The sequence below is a fragment of the Canis lupus genome, chromosome 11, assembly GCF_003254725.2.
Source record: "Canis lupus dingo isolate Sandy chromosome 11, ASM325472v2, whole genome shotgun sequence".
Taxonomy (NCBI): Eukaryota; Metazoa; Chordata; class Mammalia; order Carnivora; family Canidae; genus Canis; species Canis lupus.
Window position 1 is genome coordinate 50,966,151 of NC_064253.1, and position 21,732 is coordinate 50,987,882.

General features: G+C 41.1%; 1 protein-coding gene and 1 long non-coding RNA gene across 10 annotated transcripts in view; one reads left to right on the plus strand and one right to left on the minus strand.

Annotated features, from left to right (window-relative positions):
* The window catches only part of LOC118350313 (uncharacterized), a 70,262-nt gene extending 54,264 nt beyond the window's left edge, over positions 1-15,998 (minus strand). For 2 of the 5 annotated variants that reach the window (XR_007414058.1, XR_007414057.1), the window contains exon 1: positions 15,834-15,998. This is a non-coding gene — a long non-coding RNA (uncharacterized LOC118350313). The remainder of the gene's footprint in view (positions 1-15,833) is intronic. The other 3 variants (XR_007414060.1, XR_007414061.1, XR_007414062.1) reach the window with 3 other exon arrangements.
* The window catches only part of PHF24 (PHD finger protein 24), a 171,062-nt gene that overhangs the window by 127,255 nt on the left and 22,075 nt on the right, over positions 1-21,732 (plus strand). The window contains exon 1 of one of the 5 annotated variants that reach the window (XM_025432578.3): positions 15,458-15,608. The exons of 3 other annotated variants lie outside the window; for them this stretch is intronic. The gene's annotated coding sequence lies outside the window, so the exon portion shown is untranslated. Of the gene's footprint in view, positions 1-15,457; positions 15,609-16,143; positions 16,302-21,732 lie in introns of those variants that run through there. One more of the 5 variants, XM_025432577.3, reaches the window with a different exon arrangement.

The window sequence follows — 21,732 nt, forward strand, 5'->3', positions numbered from 1 at the left end:
ACTATATTCATGGCTTCCAGAACTACCCTGATGGCTCTCAAATCTGTATCTCCAGCCCTGACCTCTCTTGTGAACTCCCAACCCATATATCTTTCATCTCCTTCTGGATGTCCCACAAGCATCTCAAACCTAACACAGCATAAATGAACTCATCTTCTCACCAGTACCTGGACCTTCACCTTCTGTCTATATCTCCATAAATGTCTCCATGGTCCACAGTCATCTTGCCCTGGCTTCAAGAAGGGCACCCTTCTCAACCTCACCCACATATCTTCACTTACCTAACCTCTGCTCATTCTTCTTATTGCGGCTTGGACATCAAAGGAACTCTTTGCCAACCCTGCAAGTCTATATAAGTTAGTTACTCCTTCTATGTGTTCCTAGAACACCTTAAACTTGCCCTCTCATAGTACTTATCATAACACAGTATTGTAATTGCCGGGTTACTTGTCTGTATCTTTCACAGACACCGAGAGGGGACCTTGTCTAAATTTCTCATTGTTATATCCTCGACGTCTAACACAATACCTGGCACATGGTAGGTACTCCTTAAATATTTGTTGAAGGAGGAAACAAATGAATCAATAAGACTTCAGACCGATTCAACAGTTCAATAATGTGCAATATGTGCTGTGCCTATCATATGCCATTTTATTTACTAAATTGTTTACTGAATATGTTCCCATCTCTTATCTATAAAGCCATTGTTTTAGCTAAGATTCCAATAATTTCTTGACCAGGCTACTTGAGCAGTTTCTTCTCAAACTGCAATCCCCTCTGCTCTATTCTCCACACAGCTCTTAGAATGATCTTGCTAAAATCAAATTAGATCATACTAATCTTGAACTTAATGACTTCAGTGGGTTCACTGTAGATGTAGGATAATCCAAAACCTGGGCAGGATATAACAGAAACCTCCATGCTTTGGCTCCTGCCTATTCTCCAGCCATATCACTCACCACTCCCCTACAGGCACCTCCTAAATCAGGCTGCTAGTCCCTCCACACATACACAATCTCCAACTGTTTACCCTGACTCACTCCTATTCTTTCATAAAATGTTTACTGATCACTTTATATGTGCCACGCAATGTTCTAGGTACTGGAATACAAAGACAAAAATCACTGCTCTCTTGGTGAATTCTCTCTATATTCAAATGCTACCTTGAACTGGATGCCTTTTTAAAAAATATTTATTTATTTATTTATGAGAGACAGAGAGAGAGGATGGAAGAGACACAGACAGAGGGAGAAGCAGGCTCCATGCAGCAAGCCTGACGTGGGACTCGATCCCAGGTCTCCAGGATCACACCCTGGACTGAAGGCAGCACTAAACCGCTGAGCCACCTGGGCTGCCCGGATGCCTTTCTTCAGTGCTTCTACAGAACTAGCAGAATATTTTTATGATACTTTAACATAACATGCCATAATTGTTGATGTACTTGAATTCTAGGGTAGATCTAGGTTTTATTAGCCCTGAAGCTAATGCAATTTGGTTTTGTGCATCTGAGGGGGCATCTTTATGAAAAAAAATATTACTAATATCATATTGCTAAGCCCTTTTCAGACAGGGCCTTGGAAGGGGCCTATGCAAATAACTTCATGGTAAATCCACTCCAATTTACCCATGTTTTCCAATAGACTATGAACTTTTTGTTCCTATACCATCTCTCTGTGCCATCTCAGAGAGTTCTTTCTCCCAAGTCTTTTATCCTTGTTTACTGCTTCCCCACAAAGGCTACAACAGAACAAGAATCTTGCCTAGGAGCTCTATCTACCTGTCTTCTCTTATGGAGCTTGCTCTTGAGCTAGTGAATCATTAATTCTAACACTTCATTTCAGTTCTGCATGCTTTACTGAAAGTAGGAATCCTCTTAGAAGACTACTCACTGGCTCTCCAGGGGAATGAAGACACTTCAGTTGGTGCAGTCTATTTCCGTAAGGCACAGGACCTCTTAAAGCAGATTAATAACATGTAGAAGATTGTTCCCAACATTACCAAAGGATTTTAAAACTGTTTACAATAGGGGCTGTCACATGTACAAAGAGCAGACCCAAGTCCAGACTTAGAAAAATTCTTTCTGGCTTCCTTACTTAGTCTACATTTAAGACGTTAAGGCTACCTAAATCTGCAATTTTCTTGGTCCAAAATCACTCTGGGTTTTTCCTCTGGATGTATTTACTCTGTTGATCCAAATATTTTCTGAGTTGTCCAAAATCAGAGAATCCAGAGATTTTAGAGTAAGAAGGGACTGAGATTTTAAAAATCGTATATTAGTATATCTATTATGTGCAAGCCACTGTGAGGAAAAAACAAAGAAGGGGACACCTGGGTGGATCAGTGGTTGAGCGACTGCCTTCAGCTCAGGTCATGATCCTGGGGTCCTGGGATTAAATCTCACATCTGGATCCCCACAGGGAGCCTGCTTCTCCCTCTTGCTATGTCTCTGCCTCTTTCTGTGTCTCTCATGAATAAATAAAATCTTTTTAAAAAATCTCATTTGCTGGAAACTAAGCAACTGAGCTCTAAAGAATGATTAGGGCTTCCACGAGCTTCCCTGGCCTCATAGATCTATATCACTGATGTCCCACACTGTGAATAATTCAGTTTTGAAGAAAACAAAGAATTTAAGGACATTAAAAGTAATACCCACCAAACATTTATGTTTCGCCTTTGAGAACCGACTAAATCTCAGACATTGAAAATAAATCATGGTCCCTGCCCTTAAGAATAGGCTAGTAATTCAGAGAGAAATCCTCAGATAAGAGTACAAAAATGGCAGAATGATGATAAAGATAAGCACAGGGTACTATATAAATCCAGAGGATGGTACTAATGTAGCTGATATGGAGGAAATAATATTTGACCTTACTTTTTAAAAACATAAGTTGTAGATAGCAAAACTGAGAGGCAAGATAAGGCAGGGTGCATAGACCAGTCATGTTACCAATGAATCAACTGAATACAACTTTGGTTGATTTAATTAGGAAAAGAGTTTATTTAAAAGATGCTGTGTAGCTCAGAGAACCTCTCAAAAGGCTGATGATGCAATTAAAAAACAGACAGGAACAAAAAGATGCTGCTCAGAGTAAACACAGTCACAATAAAACCAGAGAATGAGTCCAATGAAAGTACTGCTGCTGCCCTCATTGAACCCTGGATTCTTTAGCTTAAATTGCCAATGTTGCCATACTGATACTGGATGCTGGCACTGAACAGTGGATGCTGATACTAGATACTGGGTGTCCAGTGCAAGTTTGGCCTCCTCTGCAAACTTCAAGACTCATAAAATTGAGATTCCAATCCTGATGGTTAAAAAAGAGGCACGGGGCAACTGACTGGTAGAGGATGTGACTCTTGATCTCAGGGTTGTAGATTCAAGCCCCACACTGAGTGTAGAGATTACTAAAAAATAAAATCTTAAAAAAAAAAGGGGGGGGGGACTACAGCAGCATTCCAGGAAATGAGGAGGCAAGAGAAAATGGATAGGTAATTTTTTTAAAGCCTATATTAGAAAAGAATAATTACATGTCAATAACTTTAGGCTTTAAAGTAGGACAAGATGAACAAACTAAATGCTAAGCTAGCAGAAAAAAGGAAATAAAAATACAATAGAAACCGATGAAATAGAAAACAAAAACAATGAAGAAAATTAATAAAACCAAAGCCTGGTTCTTTGAAAAGAAAAAAAACAACAAATCTTTAGTTACACTAGCCAAGAAAAAGGAAAGAAGATACAAATTACTAGAATAAAATGAAAAAGTAAACTTCACTACAAATTTAGAAAAATTAAAAGGGCCATAAAAGGAATGATGTAAACAACTTTATGTCCAATAATTTGGACAGTTTATAGAAAACAAAGTCTTAAAAAGACACAAATTACCAAAACCTACTCAAGAAGAAATGGAAAATCCAATTCGACCCATAACAAATAAAGAAGTTGAATCAATAATTTATAAAGTCCACAAATAAAATCCCAGATCATTTCAAAGGCAAATTCTATCAAAATTTCAATAATGTGTAATACCAATCTTTCACAAACTCACCAGAAAAAAGGAGAGGAAGAATCACTTCCCAACTTATTCCCAATAGTACCATGATACAAATGCTGGACAAATACATCAAAAGAAAAAAATCATAAACCAGTTTTCTTCATGAATACAGACACAAAAATCCTCAACAAAGTAAGAGGGAACTGAATCTAGCAAAAATATAAAATGAATTAAACAATATGATTAAATGGAATTTATCACAGGAATACGAGTCTGATTTAACATATAAAAATAAATTAATGTAGTACATCATGGTAATATGAAAAAGGACAAAACCTACACGATCACCTTAATAAGTGCAGAAAAAATTCAAAAAGCTCCAACAGCAATTCATGACAAATTTTTCCATTTTTTAATTAGTCACAGTTTATTTGGCATGTAAAAATATTTGCAATTGGGAGCTCTCAAACTAACAGGAAATGACACTCAAAGGTATATTGTTATAAAAGGATATTTATTATTCTCAGTGGTTTATTATATCACTAGATATAATAATTGAGGATTGGTTAAAAGTGACCACCTCATGCCAGTTTGGGGGAACAGCTTGATTTTATCTATGATTTGTAGAGCAATATACAAGAAGTGGCCCAAGGTAATTTTTACTTATTTTGCAGAATAAGCTAAGGTTAGATACAGTCATTTTCCTAATAGCATAATCAGAATTATCTCCTCATTATCTATTCTAAAATCTGTATTATTATATATAGAAGTCCAATCTCCATAATTTGAGGAAAATCAAACTGTGTGATTTTCTCACAGAGTGAGTCTACAACATGCTCTAAATTAAGTCCAGTACCATTAAGGTGTTTTTTTTTTAAGATTTTATTTATTTATTCATGACAGACACAGAGAGAGAGAGAGGCAGAGACACAGGCAGAGGGAGAAGCAGGCTCCATGCAGGGAGCCCACCGCAGGACTTCATCCCAGGTCTCCAGGATCACACCCCAGGTGAAGGTGGCACTAAACCACTAGGCCACCCCGGCTGCCCCCATTAAGGTTTTCTTTGTATAGGGACAGATTGCTAGTAATGAAATTTGAGTGGTTATGGGCCATCCTTTGGCTTCCAAGCCTCCTCCCAGTACTAGATTAACTAGTCATAAGTATGAGTTCAATGGCCAAGGGATGGATACCAATCCTTCTCGTAAAGCCATTTTCCTGTCATACATACACGTATGGGAGCTAGTCCTAATATTAACTGAGAATCTTCCCAAGCTTTTGAGTGGCTACATAACCAGCAACCATTTTGATTAGTAAAGGAGGGCATGCATTGAGTGGCAGGCTTTAGTGAGTAGAGAAAATCTCGAACAGAAAAAGGAACATGAGGGGCTCCTGAGTGGCTCAGCTGGCTAAGCATCTGCCTTCAGCTGGGGTCATGGTTCCAGAGTCGTGGGATCAAGCCCCACATGGACTCCCTGCTGAGCAGGGAGTCGGCTTCTTTCTCAGCCCCTCCCACCCACTCATGCTTACTCACTCTGTCTCTCCGAAATAAATAAAATTAAAAAAAAAACACCTGGGATCCCTGGGTGGCGCAGCAGTTTGGCGCCTGCCTTTGGCCCAGGGCGCGATCCTGGAGACCCGGGATCGAATCCCACGTTGGGCTCCTGGTGCATGGAGCCTGCTTCTCTCTCTGCCTGTGTCTCTGCCTCTCTCTCTCTCTGTGTGACTATCATAAATAAATTAAAAAAAAAAAAACATGAGTATGAATATTTTGTGTTCATCTGTAAAACAGTAATGTCACAATAATTGTTATAAAAAATGAGTTCTGGGGAAAAGACAGAGAATCTAATAGAATCTTGTTCTGTGATGTTGGGTGTAAGCTATCTGCTTTGCCTTATTGTCTGCTTCCAGGGAAGTTTGGTGTGTTGTTTTTTTTCCCCTGGAAATTCCTAATTTTAAGTTTGCCATAGGTTGACAAGTCCAATAATCAAGGAGTAGGGAGAGTTCTCTCTAATTATGAGTCATGACCCAAGTAATTTAACTGCTGTGTGAAAAAAAAAAACCTGATGGAGCCCTTTTTCACCAAGGTTCAAGTACTATTGTGAAAAAATTTTCAACAAACTAGGAAGAGAATTCCTCAACTTGACAAATGTCTTTTATGAAAAACCTATAGCTGACATCATACTTACAGAGATTATGAAATACTGAGTGACTTCTCCCTAAAATCAAGAGCAAAGCAATGATATCTGGTCTCACCACTGCTATGTAACATTCCACTAGAGATTCTAGCAGTACAACTAGCCAAAAAACAAATAAGAGGCACCCATATTGGAAAGGAAGAAGTAGTACCATCTTTATTCACAAATAACATGATCCTGTGAGGGAAAAAAAAAAATTCTAGGAAATAAAAAGCAAACAAAAAACTGGTAGAACTAATGAATGAGTTTGTTAAGGCCATGAGATCAATACACAAAAAAGAAATTGCATTTCTAAATACCACCAATGAGTCATCCAAAAATCAAATTAAGAAAACAACTCAGTGAAGTCAGTCAATCAGGGAAGGACAAACATTATATGTTCTCATTCATTTGGGGAATATAAATAATAGTGAAAGGGAATATAAGGGAAGGGAGAAGAAGTGTGTGGGAAATATCAGAAAGGGAGACAGAACATAAAGACTCCTAACTCTGGGAAACGAACTAGGGGTGGTGGAAGGGGAGGAGGGCGGGGGGTGGGGGTGAATGGGTGACGGGCACTGAGGGGGGCACTTGACGGGATGAGCACTGGGTGTTATTCTCTATGTTGGTAAATTGAACACCAATAAAAAATAAATTTATTATAAAAAAAGGAACCACCTTAAAAAAAGAAAACAACTCAGGATTTTAACAAAAGAAATATAAAAACTATATACTGGAAACTATGAACCACTGATAAGAAAAAGAGCTGAATAAACTGAGAGCCATTTCATGTTCGTAGATTAGAAGTCAGTTCAGCTTCTGACTCTTGATTTCAGCTCAGGTCATGATCTCAGGGTTGTGAGATGGAACCCCGAGTCCAGCTTAGCACTGGGCACAGAATCTGCTTAGGATCTCTCTCTCCCTCTCCCTCTGTCTCCGCCAACACCCCACCCTGAATCAAAAGCACATGTGCACACACTCTCTCTCTCAAAGAAAGAGCACTTGAAAGATTCACCAAGGTAGACCATATTTCATATTTCCAGGCCATAAAAGAAACTCTAATAAATTTAAAGGAATTGAAATCATACAGAGTCTTGGACTACAATGAAATAAAATGGAAATCACTGACAGAAAGGTACCTAAGATTATCCTAAAATAACTGGAAATTAAACAAGACACTACAAAGAACTCATGCATCAGGGCATAAATCTCAAGGGAAATGAGAAAATACTTTTGAATTGAATGAAAGTACGACGTATCAAAATTTGGAGATGTTTACATTAATAAAGAAGAAAGTTCTGAAATTAATGGTGACCATTACACAACACTATGAATAAACTAAACCACTGAACTGCATTTTTTAAAGGTGGGTTTTACAGTATGTGAATTTTATCTCAATTTAAAATCATTAAAGAAAATAAATATCTCAGTACAAAAATCTAAGTTTCCCCCTTAAACTAAAAACAGAAGAGCAAACTAAACCCAAAGAAAACAAAAGGAAGAAAATAATAAAGAGCAGGGTTTTCTTTTCTTTTTTTTTTTTTAAGATTTTATTTACTTATTTGAGAGAGAGCGTGCACAAGTGGGGAGAGAGGCAGGGCTCAATCTCAGGATCCTGGGATCATGACCTAGCTGAAGGCAGGCATTTAACCAACTGAGCCATGTAGATACCCCAAGTGAAGTTTTATAAAAAAATTACAAATAGAAAAATAGAGAAAAATCAATGAAAACAAAAGCTGATTCTTTGAAATGATTGATAAAATTGACAAACCTCTAGCCAGACTACCAAGAGTGGGGGAAAAGACACAAATTACTAATATCAGAAATAAAATAAGGGACACCATTACAGATCCTACAGATGTTAAAAGGATAATGAAGAAACGTTATGAATAACTACATGCCCATTGTATTCATTTTCTACTGCTGCTTAACAAATTACCACAAACATACATAGTGGCTTAACACAACACATTTACTACCTCACACATTCTGTGGGTTAGGAGTTCATGCTTGGTTTAGCTGGATGCTTTTTAGGGTCTCATAAGGTTGCAATCAAGATGTTGGCTGGGCTGTGTTCTCGTATGAGGGTTTGACTGGCACAGTAAGCAGAATAATGGTTCTCCAAATACGTCAATGCTCTTATCCCCAGAACCTGTGAATATGTTACCTTACATAGCAAACAGGCTTTGCAGATGTGACTAAATGAAGATTGTTAAAATGGGAGATTATTCTGGATTATCTAGGTGGGCTCAATGTAAATATAAGGGTCCTTATAAGAGAAAGAGGCAGGCAGGGAAGTCAGAGAAAGAGATATGACAATGGAAGAAGTCAAGGTGATACGATGTGAGAAAAATATGACCAGCCATTGCTGGCTTGGAAGACCGAAGAAGGGGCCACAAGCCAGAGAATACAGGTGGCCTCTAGAGGTTGGAAAAGGCAAGGAATGGATTCTTCCCCACAACCTCCAGAAGGAATTCAGCCCTGCTGCCACCTTGATCTTTAATCTCATATGACTCATGTCACGACTTCTGATCTTCAAAATTATGAGATAATAAATTCGTGTTGTTTTAAGCCACTAGGTTTGTGGAAATCTGTTAGAGCAGGAATAGGAAACTAATATTAAGAAAGAAGAAACTTCCAAACTCACTCAGATTGTTAATAGAATTCATTTCCTACTGGCTGTAAGACTGATGGCCCTGGATTCTTGCCTATTAGGTGGAGGCCATCCTCACCTTCTATAGAGTCTTAAACTGATAAAGAACTTCTGTAAAAAACCTATAGTTAACATAACTTAATGTTGAAAAACTGAATGTTTTCCTCCCTAAGATTGGATATCTTCTCTTACCACCCCTATTCAACATCATCCTGAAATCCTAGCCAGTAAAATAATGAATGAAAAACAAAAAGCAAACAAAAAGAAAAAAAAAGAAAAACAAAAAGCATACAGATTGGAAATACATAAAACTGTTTCTTTTCATAGACAACATGATTGTCTACATGAGAAACCTCAAGGAATCTACCAAAAAAAAAAAAGAAAGGTCTATAACTAATATATGAGTTTATCAAGATCACAGGATACAAAAGTAATAAAAAACCAATTGTATGTCCCTATACTGGCAATGAATAATCGGAAATTGAAATTATGAAAACTGCACATAAAACATCGAATATTTTAGTATAACATAATATGTGCAGGATCTAAAACGCCAATAAAAGAAATCAGAGGAAACCTAAATACATTAAGAGATATACAATGTTCATGAGTTTGTAAGAGTTAATGTTATGATGACAATTTTCCCCAAACTAATCTAAAGATTTAACACAATTCCAATTAAAATTCCAACAGGATTTTTTGTACAAATCAACAAGCTGTCTCTAAAATGTACATGGAAAGACAAAGGTACTAGAACATCCAAAGCCATGGTGCCTGAGTGGTTCAGTTGGTTAAGCCTCAGTTAGTTAAGCGTCTGCTTTCAGCTCAGATCATGATCCCAGGGTAAAAGATGTTCAACATGATTAGTCACTAGGGAGATCAAAACCACTCTGAGGTACCACTTATATCCACTACAATGTCTATAATGAGAAAAAAAAACTGAAAAATAACAAGTGTTGGCGAGGATATAGAAAAATGGGAATTCTCATACAATATTGCTAGGAATGTAAAACGGTTCAGCCACTGTGGAAAAAAGTTTGGCAGTTCCTCAAAAAAAATTTTTTTTTCAGTTCCTCAAAATTAAACATAGAATTACCATATATTACGTGGTTCTGAGTTTCAAATTCCTGGGAGAGACTATGATAGCACCAATTTGAGTGTCTACCTCTGGATCAACTGACAACAGCCAGGGGTGAGTTGCCTTAGTCTGAGAAGGCCACGGAGATCTTTTCCTTGTGCTGTAGAGCCACTCACAGCAAAGGGGAATTGTGTGCTAAGTAGTTGCCCCAAGAGATACGTATTATAAGCAAAAAAGGTGCACTGATTACCTTCCACTGAAGGTCACCATCAGATTATGGAAAGTACAGAATAGGATTCAGTGGCATTCTGATTATCCTCCCCACCCCCCCAAGCTCCTCAATATCCCAACAGATTTTTTTCTTTCTAAGGCTTAAGAGAAAACACACTCATTGTCACGTTTATATTTTAAAATTGTGTTTGACCCTGGGCACCCTAGGTGATGCAATTAAGGGTCCGACTCCTGGTTTCGACTCAGGCCACGACCTTGAGGTTGGTGAGATTGAACCTCGCATCAGGCTCCTTGCTCAGCACAGAGTCTACCTGAGATTCTTTCTCCTCCCTGCTCCTCCTGCTTCTGCTGTTTCAGATAAATACACCTTTTTAATTTTTTTAAAGATTTATTTATTCATTTATGATAGACATGGGGGGGTGGAGAGACACAGGAGGAGGGAGAAGCAGACTCCATGCCAAGAACCCAACGTGGGACTCACTCCCGGGACTCCAGGATCACGCCCTGGGCCAAAGGCAGGTGCTAAACCGCTGAGCCACCCAGGGATCCCCTAAACCTTTATTTAAAAGTAAAAACTTTGACCTACTGACAGAAGATTATATGCATTTTCATTCAATCTTTTATCTAAAAGATAACACTTTTAAATGTTTATGGTGGTCTTTAACATGCAATTACTTTCTCAAAAACTCATAGGGGTTCCTTATTACCTACCATATTAAAATATCTAACTATTTAGCGTTCTTTATCAAATAGCTTCTCTCTGCCTTTCTGAACTCATTATTTATTAAACGTTTATTGAGGGTCACCTGGGTGGCTTAGTTGGTTAAACATCTAACTTTGACTCACATTATGATCTCAGGGTCCTGGAATTGAGCCCTGCATTAAGCTCCACATTTGGCAAGGAGTCTGCTTATCCTTCTGCCCTTCTCCCTGCTGGTACTCTCTCTCTCTCTCTCTCTACCTCTCTCTCGGGCTCTAATAAATAAAATCTTTTTTTAAAAAAACCCATTTGTTGAATAAACAATGATCTCTTCTTTCCAGAAACTAACATGGATATGCTGTCATTAAGATTTGTCAATCTAAATGACAAGAACTTATGGACATAATGGCATCAAATTTCTGAACTGAGATCATCCTAGAATATTTATGGCATATGTTTGGTATAATTAAAAAGTAAGGAAAAAAACAGTTGAAAACATAATCTCTATCTTGCAACAACAGTTCTGTGTGGTACACACTTCATTCCAGCAGTCTTTGACCCTGTCTTGTCAGACTCCTGGTTGCCCCCCCACCCCGACATACATTGTTCACCCTCACCTTACTTCTTATTTTTTAAACATATATATTTATTATTGAAGTACTGTTGACATAGAATATTAGTTTCAGGTATACCACACAGTGATTTGATCACTCCCCCCCTTTTTAAGATTTTATTTGAGAGGAAGAAAGAGCACAAGAGGGGAGGGACAGAGGGACAGGGAAAGGGAAAAGCACACTCCCCAGCAAACAGGGAGCCTGGCACCAGGCATGATCCCAGGACCCCAGAACCACAACCTTAGCCAAAGGCAGATGCCCAATGAACTGAGCCATCCAGGCACCCGTGATTTGACAATTCTGTACATTACTCAGTACTTGCCATGATAAGTGTAGTCACCATCTATCACCATACAACGTTATTACAATAGTAGTGACTATATTCCCCATGCTGTACTTTTCATCTCCATGATTTATTTATTTAATTACTGGAAGTATGTACCTCTTAAACCCTCTCACCTATTTTACCCATCTGCCCATCCATCTCCCCTCTGGCAACCACAAATTTGTTCTCTGTATTTATAAGTCTATTTTTGTTTGTTTCTTCACTCGTTTTGTTTTTTAGATTCCACAACTGAGTGAAATCATATGGTATTTGTCTTTTTCTGACTTATTTCACTTAACATAATACCCCCTAGGTACATCCATGTTGTCACAAATGACAGCATTTCATTCTTTTTTATAACTGAGTAATATTCGTGTGTATGTAGTACATTTTATTTATCCATTCATCTACCAATGGACACTTGGATTGCTTCCATTTCTTGACTATTGTAAATAATGCTGCAATAAATATAGGGCTATATTTTTATTTTTATTTATTTATTTATTTTTAAATTTTTATTTATTTATGATAGTCACACACACAGAGAGAGAGAGAGGCAGAGACACAGGTAGAGGGAGAAACAGGCTCCATGCACCGGGAGCCCAATGTGGGATTCGATCCCGGGTCTCCAGGGTCGCGCCCTGGGCCAAAGGCAGGTGCCAAACCGCTGCGCCACCCAGGGATCCCAAGGGCTATATTTTTAAATTAGTGTTTTTGGTTTTGGGGGATAAATACCCAGTAGTAGAATTACTACATCATATATTTCTATTTTTAATTTTTTGAGGACCTTCATATTGCTTTCCACAATGGTTGCACCAATACACATTCTCACCAAAAATTTATGAGGGTTCCCTTTTCTCTACATTCTTGCCAACACTTGTTATTTCTCATCTTTTGATATGAAGTGATACCTCAAAGAATGAGACTGGACCACTTTCTTACACCATACACAAAAATAAACGCAAAATGTATTAAAGATCTAAATGTGGGACATGAAACCATCAAAGTCCTAAAAGAAAACATAGGTAAACTCTTGGACATCAGTCTTACCAATATATTTATAGGTATATCTTCTCAGGCAAGAGAAATAAAAGTAAAGATAAACTAATGGGACTACCCCAAAACAAAAGCTTTTGCACAGCAAAGGAAGCCATCCACAACACAAAAAGCAACCTACTGAATGGGAGAAAATATCTGCAAACCATTCACCTGAAGGGCTTAATAACCAAAATATATAAAGAACTTCTACAACATCCAAAAAATAATCATAATAATCTGATTTAAAATGGGCAGAGGACCTGAATAGACATTTTCCAAAGAAGACATACAGATATGGCCAATAGACACATGAAAAGCTATTTGACATCACTAATCATCAGAGAAAGGCAAACCACCTTACGTCTTCTTTTGCTATTCGTTAGGCCTTGAAATGCTATCTTGTGCATCATCATTCTATTCTGTGCCCCTCATTAGGAGAAATACAGTAAATCCTCTTCAAAAAGTTTGCACTTGGGACACTAGGGTGGCTCAACAGTTGAGTGCCTGCCTTCGGCCCAGGGCATGATTCTGGAGTCCAACGATTGAGTCCCACATCAGGCTCCCTGGATGGAGCCTGCTTCTCTCTCTCTCTCTCTGTCTCTCATGAATAAATTAAAATCTTTAAAAACAAATTTGCACTTGGGGCACGTGAGTGGCAGTGGTTAAGTAGAGTCTGCCTTTGGCTCAGGTTGTGATCCCCGGGTCCTGGGATTGAGTCCCACATCCTCTTCGCAGGGAGCCTGCTTCTCTCCCTGCCTGTGTCTCTGCCTCTGTGTGTGTGTGTGTGTGTGTGTGTGTGTGTGTGTCTCTCATGAATAAATAAAATCTTAAAAAAAAAAACTTTAACCTCTTCATACCCGAAACAATCCTTATAGTAAAAAGCTGTCTTTTCTGAACATGAGAAGAACTTTGTGTGTACTTTTTAAGAAATAAGAGAATTTGATAAATTCTCATACTGCTTGTAATACTTAAATATCAACAATAAGTTAAATGACCATTGTGTTCTCCTTAATCCAAGCTTCTTCATGAGGTTATCTGTCTCTCTCCTTGGAATTCCCATTGCATTTCATTCCTCTTTTGAGCATAATTCACTGTTTTATATTATGGCTCTCTGTCAATGCTTACTTCCTCTATGAGATTACAACTCCTTCTGAGATAGTACTGTGTCTTAATCTTATTTGCACTCCTTCTGGTTCTCAGCACAATGCCTGACATACTATAGATGCACAATACACAGGTGTTTTTGAATGAAGAAAAAATTAACCACAAGAGGTTTCTATGGTGATATTATTACAGCTTTTTTCTTCCATATAGGCCTGTCAGCCTGGAAATAAAACACTTACTAAAAACAGTTCAGAGACTCCTATCTATGAAACTGTTTGTATGATATAATTCTGAACAAGGTTAGGGGCTTCCAAGCTATAGAGAAAGCTGTCTGCTCTCTTGTGTTACTTTTAAAGCAAATAAAAAGGTTCCTGAGATATAAATACTAAGTCTAGAACTCCATATATTAGTGAAATAAATGCTAAGTCTAGAATTCCATATATTAGTGGTTACTATCCTTTTTCTTAGTGGCAGTACGGTAAAATAGGAACTGGGGTCTGAACTCAGAATTTAACATCCGGCTCCCTGCATGGAGCCTGCTTCTCTGTCTGCCTGTGTTTCTGCCTCTCTCTCTCTCTCTGTGTGTCTCTCATGAATAAATACATAAAATTTTTTAAAAAGAGAGATAGAGAGAGAGAGAAAGGGCAGCCCGAGTGGCTCAGTGGTTTAGCGCCTGCCTTCAGCCCAGGGCGGGATCCTGGAGACCGGGATCAAGTCCCACATGGGCTCCCTGCATGGAGCCTGCTTCTCTTTCTGCCTGTGTTTCTGCCTCTGTGTGTGTGTGTGTGTGTGTGTGTGTGTGTGTGTGTGTGTGTGTGTCTCATGAATAAATAAATAAAACCTTTTAAAAAAATGAATTCAGAATTTAAGGATTTCAATCTCAGCTCCACCACGTATTAGCTTCGTGACCTTGCAAGTTGTTTAACTTCTCTGTGCCTCACACAGTACAGTCCCTCAAAGTAATAGTATAAAAATTCATGACTTGATATATTTAAAGTTTTTAGAATAGTACCTGGTACTTTGTTTAGAAGTGATAGCATACAACACCCAAGTGCTGATTACTTCAACTGATGAATCACTAAATTCTTACTCTGAAAATAATAATACATTATATGTTAATTAAATTGAAATTTTTTTTTAAAAGGGGGCTAGGAATATGTAGTACTAACTATATTGCTCTTCTATTCCCTATTGATAAGTTCCAAGATGTTAAGGACAAAATGAGTTTTGTTTTTATCCCCTATTACCCGCCTAGCACAGTATGTAACAAATAGTAGACGCTCAAAAAATGACGCGAATTGTATTGGAAACATGTATGAGTCCACAAGAAAATGAAGGTGTGTTGATGTAAATGAAATTGCAAAGGGTTCTTGGCATATCGTTTGCGTATCTTCACTTATTTCTTTATAGTTAGTTGTTAGGTGCTTTATGACTTGATCTTTTTCTTGCCCTCTTCAGAGCATGCACTTTGGTGTAATGCATGTTATATCCCTGAGGACTGCTGGCCTCCTCACATGCTGGCTATTCAAATAGTCTGAGGGATGAGGCTGCGGCAGGCAAAAGTGGGTTACCTTACAGTACTGCCTGCTGCTGGGGATGGAGGACCAATAACCTCAGAATACAGCGCACAGGAACAGTTGGGCCAGCAGAGCACTCTGTGAAGGCTCATCTGGCCACTCCGCAGTGGGGCACCGCCAAGGTGAGCGCCCTAACGCGCGGGTCGCCCGCCCGGAGGCCCTCACGCTGCAGCAGGGTCTGGCGACGGAGGGAAGGGCTCCGGCCAAGGCCGCCTGGATGAGTCATTCTCACCTCCCCAGGCAGGTGCGGGTGGCCGGACGCGCCGCCTCGGCTGCCAGGAGCCGGGAGCCGAGAGCCGCCGCCGCGGAGCCCCTTCCCGGGACGCCTCCTCTGGGCCAGCACTGACCTTGCCGCTGGCAGCCCGACTGCCGAGAAGACCCGGCGCCGCAGAGCCGGACACTGGTCGACGGTGCCCACTGGCACCCGGACCCACAGGTGTCGGAGCCCGCCGCCGGCCTCCTGCGCTGCCTCAGCGCCTCCTCCCCACGCGAGGTCGCCAGCCGAGCCCCGAGGGCCGCGGCACGAGGCTCAGGAGCACTGGGCGGGGCGCGCGCCCACCGGCCCGCGGAGGTCTTCTCGCGCGGGCGCACGCGCCGCAGCCGCGCGGGGCGGGGGTGGGGCGGGTGGGTGTGCTTGGGGCGCGCGCGCCGCCGCCGCCGCCGCCGCCGCCGCCTCAGCCTGCTGCTCCGCCTGCGCCTCCTGCTCCCGGCGCTCGGCCCCAGCACGCCGGCTCCCGAGCGGCCATGGGCGGCGCGGGGTCCGCAGTGTAGAGTCCGCCAGTCCCGGACCCGCGTCCCGCACCCTGACGGTCCCGGTAAGCGGGGGCGGGGGCGGCGGGGACTCGGCAGGCACCCTAAGGGACGAGCCTGCGGGCCGCGGACAGCCCTTTGGGGACTGTGAGGTGTTGTGTGGGAGCAGCCCCTAAGGGAGTCCCTGTGTAAGTGGATAAACCCCGAGGGTCCCCGCCTCTGCCGCTGGGAGAGTCCCGGAGGCCGTTCGGGGAGCCGCCCCCACGGAGGACCCCTGTGTGAAGGGGGACTCCAGGGCTCTCTCTGAGGAGCAGCGTGAGGGGCACTGTCCCCGCAGAGAGACCAGACCGTCTGTAGAACTCGCGGAGGCCAAGGGTAGTCTCTGGTGCTGTCTCAGTGGAAGACCATTTGAGAACATAGGGGAGCCTCGGGAGCCTGCGCGGTGGAGCGGGACCGCACAGAGGGAGGACTCCTGTGTGAAGGAATACCTTAGGCTGAGCGCTAGAACCGCCGGAAGGAATGAATCTCTGACTGGAAGGAGAGGAGGCTGCTACGGGATCTAGGCCAGGAGTAACTTCCCCATATGCACCAAAGGAATTTGGCCTTGACTCTTCTAGGGGTCAGTGTGCCCGAAGTTGTGTCCCTCCAAGGTGGTTGAGGGGCTGGGGCCCTGCGGGGCTGCTGCCTTTGTCCATTCCTTCCCGCAACCCCGTTAGAAATTTATTCTCCGCGGTAGCCCAGATTGGCTCCAGGCTGGAATTTGTGGAGGCAGGAACTTCTCTTAGAGCAAAGGGCATAGGGGAAGGGAGGACCACTGAGGCCTCTGAAGCAAAGATGGGAGACTTGAGGCCCTGGGCTCGACTGTCCATAAGCAAGCAGTTAAGATGAGGTGGAGTAATTGATCCTGGCTGGTCCTGGAAGAGAAAGCCCTTTGAAGGAAGGAAAAAGGATATTTAGGATTATTGAGCACCTGTGTGCCAAGTACCATGCCAGGGATACTAACATCTCATATAAACGTTACAAAAACATTATGAGATTATCTCCTTTTAAACATTAAGCGCTTTAAACTCAGAGAGGTTTAGCAAATTGTCCAAGGTCACAAAGCTTGGAATCATGAAATCTGCTTTTTTAAAGCTTATTTAGGAAAAAGTATCAAGGAGAGGCAGAAGCAAGAATGTATATTTGTTAAGTTGCTTTAAGATACTAAGTGTAGGGATGCCTGGGTGGCTCAGCGGTTGAGCATCTGCCTTCAGCTAAGGGCGTGCTAGGTCCTGGGTTTGAGTTCCATATCCGGCTCCCTGTGGGGAGCCTGCTTCTCCCTCTGCCTGTGTCTCTGCCTCTGTGTGTCTCTCATGAATAAATAAATAAAATCTTAAAGAAAACAGATACCAAGTGTAGGGCTTTGCAATAGTATATGGTTAGTAAATGTGATGATTAAATAAGTGAATGTGGACAGCTTAATTGGGGATGAGACTGCTGCAGGAAGTGATTTCCACCTAAACCCCAGATTTCAGGGTGTGGCTTCCTTCACTGGCAACCCAACTGTAACCATGCCTCTGGGTTTCTCCGACTTAATTGGGTCTGGGAGAGGCCTCTGGGTGTGGTCTTTGATAGGACTTGCTCTGGGGAACTAGAACCCTTCAGAGGCTGGTGTTCTAAGACCACTGTCTCAGTTTTCGGAATCCTTGAGGGAGCAGAGGGAGAGACAGGGTAACTTTTAGAAAGTGTGATTCAGTGCCTTTATGGCCATCTAACTACTGCACCACAAACACTGTTCCACAGATAACACGCAGGACACTTTCCAAAAAATGCCTCTGCATGATGAGGAGGCAGAACAGGTGCAGAGCCAAGGAAGACTTTTTGGAAGTGCATTGTCTGGGGAGGGCAAAGGGTCTGCACCTCATATAGTGATGCAATCTCATCTCACCCCCTTGGCTGTGGTAGTGCTTTAATTCCACCTGAATTCCAAGGGTGCAAATTTGGGACCAATGAGATATTCTGGTTTCTTGTCCAAAAAATAGAGTGGTGAAGGAAGTAAGCAGTGTAATTCACCAGAGAACCATTCTGAGTTTTCCTGTTCCCCTTTCTATCCTTCCACAAAGCCAAACCTAGTGACATCCTCCTTTAATAGAAGTGGCTTCCTTGGGCTCCTAGGGTTATTTAGGAAAGATCAGGCTTGTGAGAAAACAAAACAACCTGATTTACCAATTGTTAGCTTTTCTATTTAACTCAATGGCTGCCTGAAGCATGGGTGTGGCCGCTCATGCACAGCTCCCTCAGGGGAGTAAATTCTGACAAAGGTTTATATTAGTTAATCACCTCCCCATTACAGAGTTATTAATCCCCTTTCAGTTCAAACCCCTTTCATCAGCTTAACACACCAAAATAAATAGGGATATGGAGATATATAGATATATCCATATTTTTTAAAGAAAATCAGAAGAAGCAAGCCTGCAAATATCGTCTTACTCCAGAATACATCATTGGGGGTTTTTTCTAGATGGTCTTTTCATTGAGGGCTTTTGGTGTCACACCCTCCTCATGTCCCTAGAAAAATTGCTTGATGGCTTTAGGTACTCCCCAAATACTGGACCTTCAATGTCACCTCCTTGATGTCCAAGTTTGGGTAAACGTAAAGATTACAAAAATCCTAGGAATACCATCTAACTCTCCCCTAATCACAACATAAGTCAAATCATTCCAGAATGGATGTGAGGGATGTCACAAAGTTGCCTTAATTTACTAAAAAAACAAAGACAAAAAAACAAAAAAATTTCCCCCAAAGGAAAATAAAAAGGGAGAGAATTTCACTTGCATGTACACAGATATATCTGGGGTTAACTTACAGATTTTTTAACCTTTAATTTTCCACATCTTCTGATCACATTCTTAAAGTTTTCTTTCTCCTATATTTTCCGTATTTTTGACAGTGCTTCCTTTTCCTCAAAAATGAATAGTCTTTCTCCAGCCCATTTCCCACACTCCCTTTATTTTTTCCAGTAAACCTGTTCCTAAGTGAATCATATTTATGCAAACAGTTTCCTTTCTCTTTACAGAATCTATTATCTTCTAGTCTCACCTGCTTTTCTCCATCAGTACTCTTGATTTCTGCTATCTTCATTTCCCAAATTGATTTATCCATTTCTGATGGGAATATCATCATCCACTCCACCCCTCAATCTTAATGACCAAGTTCTGACAGGAATTGCTTACCAGCTTTGGACCAAGAAACCAAGACCATCAATTTGTAGCTGGAGACATGATTATTTTTTCCATTATAGCATCCCTCTCCATCCTCTCCTTCCAGCAATCCCCTCAGAGACTCACAGATACTTATTAAGTGCTATTTGCCAGGCACTATGCTAGATAAATATGATTGTTGCTTGCCCTTGAGGAGTTCACATAGAATCAGTCTGCATTTCCCTAATTATTTACTATAGAGTAAGAAAACTAAGGGGAAATTACAGTTTTACTGAGTATAGGAATCAATGTAGACTATGCTTTTTCCTAGGCATCACTGAAATGCAACTGCTGTTCTGTGCCTCCTCTGGCAGCTCCATTGTTAACTCCCTGCCATTGCCCTGCCAAAATTACTTGTTCCCATATGCTTTGAATGAACTGGCCATACTCTTAGCTTCTTAGGATAATAACGATAGTAACTTATATTTGGATAACATGTTGTAGTTAAAGCTCTTTTACATACATTATTTCTATTTGTTTTTGAGGCATGTTTCCTCTTACTAGAGTCTTCTCACTAAAACAACAGCGTGTGGGCTGCCTGGATCACTTTCTCTATTTTTTTTTTTTAAGTCTCTTAATCAAGTTTATGGGTCTCCCAGAGGGAAAGCCCCAGTGATTCACTACAGTCACCACATACCAGCTCTCAGGCTATGAGAGGAGTTTCTTGTTGGCTCCAGAGGTCAAGCAATGTGCTCACTGGTCAGCCCTGGTACTTATCAGGGCTATCCTACTACCTGGCCTCAGAAAATTCAGTTCTCTGTGTTTTTTTCCTCCTGAAATCCCAACACATATTCCCTTCTAAATAAGTATTTTCAGCTTACTGTCTCAAACCAGTTTTTTGGGCTGATTCATAACATGAAGGCAGTTTTCCTTGCCTATTTCTATCCAGCAACCAGCTGGCTTCATACCATCTAAGCTATGATGGAGTCCCCGTATAGCAATCCATGCCTTGGCATGTGCTCTTACCTCTTCCTGGAATGCCTTTTTTTTTTTTTTTTTCCTAAGCCATTCGGGTAACTCCCACTCTTATTTCAAAATTTAGCTCAAGCAACACCTTTTTTAAAAATCCTACAGTCATGCCCCCTACACATGCATGTACACTGCATTCTTACAGGCTGAGATTCCATTTGTTCATTCTACCAAGTTATTAAGTGCCTGATTTGTGCCTGACACATAGTAGGCTGCACTCAGCATATATTTGTAGAATCAGTAAACAAAGATAATTAAGGTGTAATAAGTTCATTAAATGAGTTGAATCTCTGCTTCAGAAGCCCACAACAGAGAACAGGGAGTGCCTCTCCATCTTGCTGAAAAGCTCTGCTTGCTAAATGCAGTCATACCAGCCAATCACTGATAGTGTGCTATTTCTTAACTGTTGCTCTGCTTCTGTGGGAAACCAGCACTGTAGCTCTTCATGAAGACTCATCCCAAGCCCCCAGAGGCTGAGGATCATGCCATAATTTTGTTCTCATGTATATTAGAGCTTTGTTGGCTTTCAGTAAATATTAAAAACAGGACCTCTGTCATGTCTTATTCTCTTGAGCAGAGTGGAGAAAGATAGTTTTAGTCTTTAGCTCTTCTGCTTGGAAACCCCAAAAAAGCCCTGTGCAGTTGGGGGATGACTGTCTCTCTGGACTAACTGAAGCCAGTACTACTGTGCTGGATAAATAGGGAGAATGGAGAAAGACAGGGAGGTACTAGGTAGACCCCTTCAAGGTCTGCAGACATGAAAACTAAAATTAATCTGTAAACTGCTAGGCCACAGAATGGCTGACTATGAACAGGGATCCCAGAGCAGTGTCATGAGACACTGTATTCCTAAATCAAAACTCTTTTTATTGGCTTTTGTTTAAAGTCTTGAGATTGATGTTGATGTCTATAGTGAGCTTAGAGGCTGTGCTATAGATTTTGCCTTTCTTAGCCCCTGGTTCTGCGGTTTTCACCCTCGTGTGCAGATGTTGCTCATACTAAATTTCTCCAACTCAAACCCAGGAGGGAGAAGATACATTTTCAAGCTTCCTACACATGGTCATAGGGCAGTAGCCCTCCTGTGGGCCAGGCCACAGTGCCACAGGATACAGCATAAATGCAGGGGACCATTGACCTTGGTAATATTATCCCTTACTGTGTTTTTACAAACTAGCTAAATTCCAAAATTCTGTAGCTCTCCCCTGTGGTCAAAGAAATCACCTATAACTACCATGATTACCTGTTCTCATCCCTGCTAGCTCCAAACTACCATTCAGGGTCCACCTT